Source organism: Cariama cristata, unplaced genomic scaffold (genome assembly GCF_000690535.1).
Source record: "Cariama cristata isolate BGI_N322 unplaced genomic scaffold, ASM69053v1 scaffold2962, whole genome shotgun sequence".
Classification (NCBI taxonomy): domain Eukaryota; kingdom Metazoa; phylum Chordata; class Aves; order Cariamiformes; family Cariamidae; genus Cariama; species Cariama cristata.
Window position 1 is genome coordinate 70,778 of NW_009603098.1, and position 6,644 is coordinate 77,421.

Sequence of the window (6,644 nt, forward strand, 5' to 3'; positions counted from 1 at the left end):
GAACTGGGGTCGCACAACACGTGCCGTGTCATCCGGTAATAATCACGGAGCTGCTGCAGCGTCTCTTGTATTAGGTCTTGAGATGTGCTTTTGTAGGACAGGTCTGTACTGCTTTAAGCTACGTCATAGGCTACAGGCAACTGCCTGCCATTACTTGGCAGGAAGATTCAGCTGTTTGAATGAGCTTGGTTATTGCAGCTCATCCCATAAAAGATTTGTATAAAATTGGTCTGTTGGCAAGAGCGGTAAAGTCTGGGAGGGGCCAGTGGGGGAGAGGACGCAAGCTGTGGCTGCGGCAGCAGAGGGAGGGTGCACAGCCCCGCTGCCAGAACGCACTGCTGTGTGTCACCAGCACGAGAGACGGCCGGGCCACCTCCGCCCTGCCCAGCCTTACCGCTCCTGCCTCTCCCTCGGTCACGTTGGGGGCTCATAGCTAATGGGAATTAAACCACTGTATTAAGAAATAGTATGAATAATGTGGTTGTTTCAAAAAAAACGTGTGCCTCTGCCTCCTCTGCAAAGCCAAGACAGGCAACTGACTGATGGGAGATATTTCCTAGAGCTGCTGCTGTCCTTCCATAGTTAGGCCAGAGTTAGCATTACATTACCAGAAAATAAGTACTACTCTGCTGTATTAGATACTTCTACTAAATCTTTTCCCAAGACTAGACTAAACCTTAAGTGCCTTTCTGAGACTGAATTGCCAGTTACAGTATTAACTTTCTTGAAAGGAAGAGGTTTATATGTAGAAAAACTGATCACTTTCTTTGATCAGACTTCGCAGCGAGGTCGATGGGAGCAGGCTGGATGTTGATAGCTGTAGTATCTGCCATCCGTGACCACAGAACGGACCTTGGTAAGAGATTTAATGCTTGACCATCAAGCAGCACTTGCTTGTAGGAGATAGACAGGAGATATTCCAAGACCTGTACCAAGCCCAAACCCCTTTGGGCTTGTCAATATGGAAGAGTGGAAGTTAGGTAACTAATAGTGACCTTTAACACGGAACCAGGGTTTGTGTTGTAGTGAGGCACGGCCTTCATTTTCCACATTGCCCTACGAAAGGTATTTATTTTGTGGCTTTACTTCTCTTTTGTTTTACCTGTTGAGTGTGCTTTTTCAGCATAACTTGGCAGAGCCGGTGGAAAGAAACGCAGCAGAGCAGGCCCAATAAGGTCTAAAATCATTAGCATTTCAGGATAATTACTACAGCTATCAATGAGAAATATTTTAGAAAACAGTGTCTGCTTTTTAATCTCCAAAATACTATTAATAAGCAAGGTGTGAATCTGCTCACCATAGCTAATCACCACTGGAAGAAAATGCTATTCTGTTTTGCTCTTGGATTTTACTTTTTTTTTTTTTTTTTTACTGTAGCTGTAATTTTTCTGTAATTCTAAGCAAAGGGAAGACTACAAAACTACTGATCAGGTCTGTCCACTTAAGAACAGGTCTTCTGCATGTGGGTAACTGCTGATATAAGATGAAGAATGAAAATTTTGGAAAATAGAAAAAAACCATGGGGAAGACAGGACAATTAATATTTTCTGCGTAAGATCACTTTCCCTCCAATACGGAGGAAAAATTGAAAGAGCAAGTGGTGACCCCACCCTGGCTGTGGTTTGGAAAGGAGTCGGACACAGTACTGATAAAGAAAGAGATGACCTAACCTCAGTTCGATAAGCTTGCTATCGCTTTTATTTATTTACTAGTAATAACACTGCTGTTGCTTTTAATATGAATGGTTTGCTCTGTGCATTTTCCAGCTGCTCTTTAGGAAGGTCTAATACACTTCCAGGATAGAGACAGTAACACTGCCCACTCCCCTCGCTGCAGCAGAACTACTTAAACCGCACACCGTAGGAAGAAGGGGAGTGTAGTTTTGCAGCATTTGTGCAACAGGAGAATGAACAGCCGGAGCAGGCAGCGCCTTTCCGGGAGCGCAGGTCTGACGGGCAGGCCCCAGGCCCCGAGCTGGTTACCGTCTCTCTGGGGAGACAAAAATTCACCCTTGGTCCGAGCCTGTCCCTGTCTTAAGGGTGGGGACGGCTCCTGGCCCAAAGGGACTCGCAGACCCCAGGGCAGGAGCAGGGGGCCGGGGCAGAGCCCCTCCTGCCCCGTGGCCTTTGCTGCAGCGCAAAGCGAGGGACATTTTCTTCATCCCATCATGACTTGCAATAAACCTACAGCGAGCTTAGAATATGCTTGGGGTTTCTGAAAACTCAGACCTGATTAACCTCCAGGTCATGGCCAGGAGAGGCAGGTACTTTTACTTTTTAGCTCCACTCCATTTTTTGTGTTTAAATTAGAGAAGAATGAAGGCAGCAACAGGATCTAAATGAAGCAGTATTCCTCCAGCCTGTATTATTTTGAGAAGAAAACCAGAATTATGTTATAAGAACTGACGATTACTAAGCTACTGAAATAGCCCAAAAGGCAACAAGAAGCTACGAACCCCACAACAGTAAAAACATCTAAAAACCGGCAAATTGCAAGCAGCGAGTCTGTCTGCATCCCCTGCTGTTCCCGGGCAAAAAACTCCTGCTCAGTCGCTTTACAGGATTAGCAGAGCAGATGTTTTTATTTCAACCACCCAAAGCCAGTACTAGCAAAAGTGTTAAAATACTTTGTCAGTGTCTTGAGCATTTCTGCAAAATAATTTATGAAAGTTGTTTGTTTTTTTCAATAATGAACTTAACTTTCTTTTGATATTTAATTTTTGAATATATTTTTTCACAAAACTGGATTTGCTGTAGTTAATGATCATGATCCTGATTTCTTTTGTAAGTGTAAATTTTATAATTTGTAAAAAAATTAGAATGTCCTTCAAAAGAAATTTGCAATAAAACTTGGTTAAAAATAGACGTAGTTACCTTGACTTGCGATGTTTTTTTTCCTGAAGAGTAACTTGATGTCTGATTTTGGTCTGTAAGACACAGTTTGCACAGCTGCAAACCTCAATGCTGCTTTTACAGTTAAATTTTTATTAATTTTATGATTATTTTTGTTACCACCAGAGCTCTAAGCATAGACCTGAACGAAGCAGATCTGCACAGCAGCCAGTAAAGATCTGTTGTAGAAACATGGAAGGGGGCTGTCGAAACCTGCTGCATTTTCTGTTCACCTGTATTGGAGCCTGTGCTGCTACATTTTACCATTAATCCCTTATTTTATGAGCAAAGATGCAAAAATGAGAGCGTGGTTGGAGCCATGAAATACCTAAAAGCTGTTGGATCCCGCGGCATGAGTCAGGACCGGTTTCTGCTGCAGCAGAAATCCTCTTCTGGAGGAGTGGGAGATGGCGATCTCCAGGGGAAGGGAGAAGGCTAGAGCGGACAAGTGTCTCTGTACCGCGACAGCCGAGCCGCAGGACAAGCTGGGAGCCCTTTCCTGGCAGGACGGAGCTTAGTGCGAGCAGCCTGTTGAATCGGAGCAGCAGACGGAAAGGAGATTAGAACTTGGGAATAAAGGATTTGAATGTAATTCCAATGGCTGCTTGTTTGCTGGGAGCTGTAGGTGTCCATGTGCGGGGCAATAAAAACCTACGCCCGGAGCCGAGCACACCTCACAGAAACAAAGCCAGCTCCACAGTCACTGCACGTCCACTCTGCTGCCACGTACAGCCAGGCATGTGTGTCACGGGGTGTAACAGTCACCTGGGCACCGAGAGACCTGTGCACTAAAAACCACCAGGTAAGCCCCAAAACAGAGACCGTTAATGAAAATGCACGCTGGAGTGTAATGGGCCAGGACTAACACTGGGTTCTGTTTACGAAAGCCAGCAGACAATTCAGTTGATGTCCCTGGGAACATAATTCCTAAGCCTTCTGGGAAAATGAACAAGGTTTATGGCACTAACCTAAGCAAATGCGCCACAGGCAATTCGTATGTATGTCACCCGTGGTGCAAAGTGAGCGCTACCTATAGTCGAATGCCCTTGCTCCATCTTTGTGCTTCCAGTAAAAGAATGGTGAGATTATTATATAGAGCCCCTACTCTGGAAAAGTTTGTAACTCTCGTCAAGCAATGAATTTTACAGTGCGACAAAAACAAGCACATGCTCACTTTTGTTTTATGACACCATTCTCTGGAGCAACTTGAAAATATGGGTCCAGGATTGTCACAGACCTGTGCTCAGTGGCAGTGGAACCCAGCAGTTCCCATTGTCAGAATTTGTCTCGGATGTCTCCATGACCTTTCATCCTTTCATCCTTCCCAAAGGACACTTCTTAAATACCTAAAGCTGTCAACCTCCAACAGTTAGAGGCAAAGTTAAAAAAAGAAAAAAAAGAAAAAAGAAAAAAAAAAGATTTTCCAAACCTGGATGTTGTAAGAAGCAGCAACTAACGGGCTTCTTCTTCACTACTAACCGATTTAATCTGCTGATGTTGGAAAAATCACTTTGATCATAAAGCCTGTGGGGTAGGTGTCCAAGGAGCAAAACACATTAAAACAAATAAATACTACACATAGACTAGCATAAATCCCACAGTGCAAATGGACAGCGTTTAGGAAGCGCGTACCTATCATTTACTTGCGTGCTCTTTTGAAGACAGTGTGGGAGCCGCTCCTGCGCACACGTCCTTCTCCCGGCGTCACGGAACCGGGGGCTTCCTGGGGCTGGTTAAAGGGCGCCCTGAAACGGCGCAGTCACTGCTTAGTGACAGACTCTCACCACCTCCTAACCAGACAGAAAACAGGCCAGACAGCAATCTCCTGCTTGATTTTTTTTCCACACACATCAAAAAGTGGAGGGGGGAGATGTCAGCAGCTCAGAGCATTCGTTGCAGGTCAGAAAATAAAATCCCCAGTAGTTGCAGAGCAATCACAAGCCTCTCCTAATTAACACGTGTATAAAGTAACGAGAGGAGGTCTTCAGCAACAAACTTCTTGTGTCTCTCGACAGATTCCAATTCCAGTGTCTAAAATGTTTCTAACCTAATGAGTGAACAAGCTACAAAAATGGTTTTTGATTGTAAAAACTAAAAAAGTTGTTTCTAATGGAAGAAAGCATCTGTAAATAAGTGAAGTGGCACCAAACAACCAAACAAGTATGGTGAGTACAGGAAAATGTACAAAGCTGCATATAAAGTCATTGATGAGTAATATCGGGAAGATTTTTTATACCAGCTAAGTAAAACCAGCAAAAATACTTCTACATCAGGAAAATAAGTGTTTTACATCCAAGCTTGCTCTCCCAGACAAGCACACTTTGTTTACATCTGGCACTACTAGGAATGAATCACGTTAGAAGTTTAAATAAGACAAAACCCTAAACACGGCCCTAGAGAGGGTGTGAGTCCGTTACGATGAGAAGCGCTCATCAACGGGCTCCTGCTTGCGAAGCATGTTCAAGCGTGAGGAAGGTCACAAACTGCAGGAGTGCTGCCTTCGACTCCAGGCTCGCAGAGCTGTGTTCAGCCTCCCCCCCCTCCTTCAAACTAAAGTCAAAGGTGATTAATGCCATTTCTGTTAAGTGTCGATGCTTTTCAGTGCCCCAAAACTGGCTAGGAAGATAATCCAAGAGTGCTTGTTTGTCTAAAAATCAACTGCATAGAATATTCCATAATATGGGCAGAGTAAAATAACCAGAAATGGAAAATGATTTGCAGTGATACAGAATTACCTGAGCATTTTTCTATTTCATTACACGTGTATATAATAGGCCTACTCCTATATAATCCATGTGAGACATCATTGAAGATTAAAAAAACCCCAGAGTATGTGAAATTCCAGTGGCACGTCATATGCAGAACTTCTGGTGCCTGTACGTAGCCACCGTAATGGAGAAAGTCTTATCGTCGAGCTCACAGCTAAGGCGATCTGAAATTCCAGGCTGAATTCATACATAACGTTCATATTCTGAACTGTATAAAATAAAATGGAACTATTATCTTAGACTTTAAATATTTTACTATGCAATACTAAAACCATCTGTCTTCCAACACAAAAAGAAAATACAAATCCAACTGAATGGCTTGTCAGAGTAACAGTACTTTACAGAAATAGAATATTAATGTAATACTATGGTCTTTCCCAACCTGTTGGCATTTCAGATACTAAGAGGTTTGTGTTTTTTTTTCTTTTGTATTGCACAAACTCAAACGCATAGACAGCCATTTTCATACACTAGAGTAAGAAAACTTCCAAGGTTATATGAATAAAATAGATACATCGGAAATCAGATAAAGCTTTACAAGAATTTCCCCATGTGTCCAAAATGATTTCCTTCATCAAAGGCTTAATGGTGACGTGATTACCTCTTCTAGAGCAACATGTTTTACATCAGATTGTGCCCAAAGAGAAAACAAAACAAAAAAAAGCACCACTTAAGTAAAACAAAAATGACCACCGCAAGGACAGCAGCTTTTATAAGGGATGCTAAGATTAAGATGAAACTTCTTGAGAATACTATTGCCACAGCTAAGCGTCTGCCTTAGAAAATCCGAGCGAACGTACCCTTTAACTTGTTCCTTGCACTCTGGTACTTCATGACCTCACAGTCCACGTCGTGGTCCAGTTCATGTCTTGTTACACCGGCAAACGCTTCTCATCAACAGCGGGATAAGGACTGGTTTTTCAGACAGGCCGAAGGAGCTGAGCGCCTTGCAGACCCCACTGCAATCCCCGCTGCTTCAAGGTCG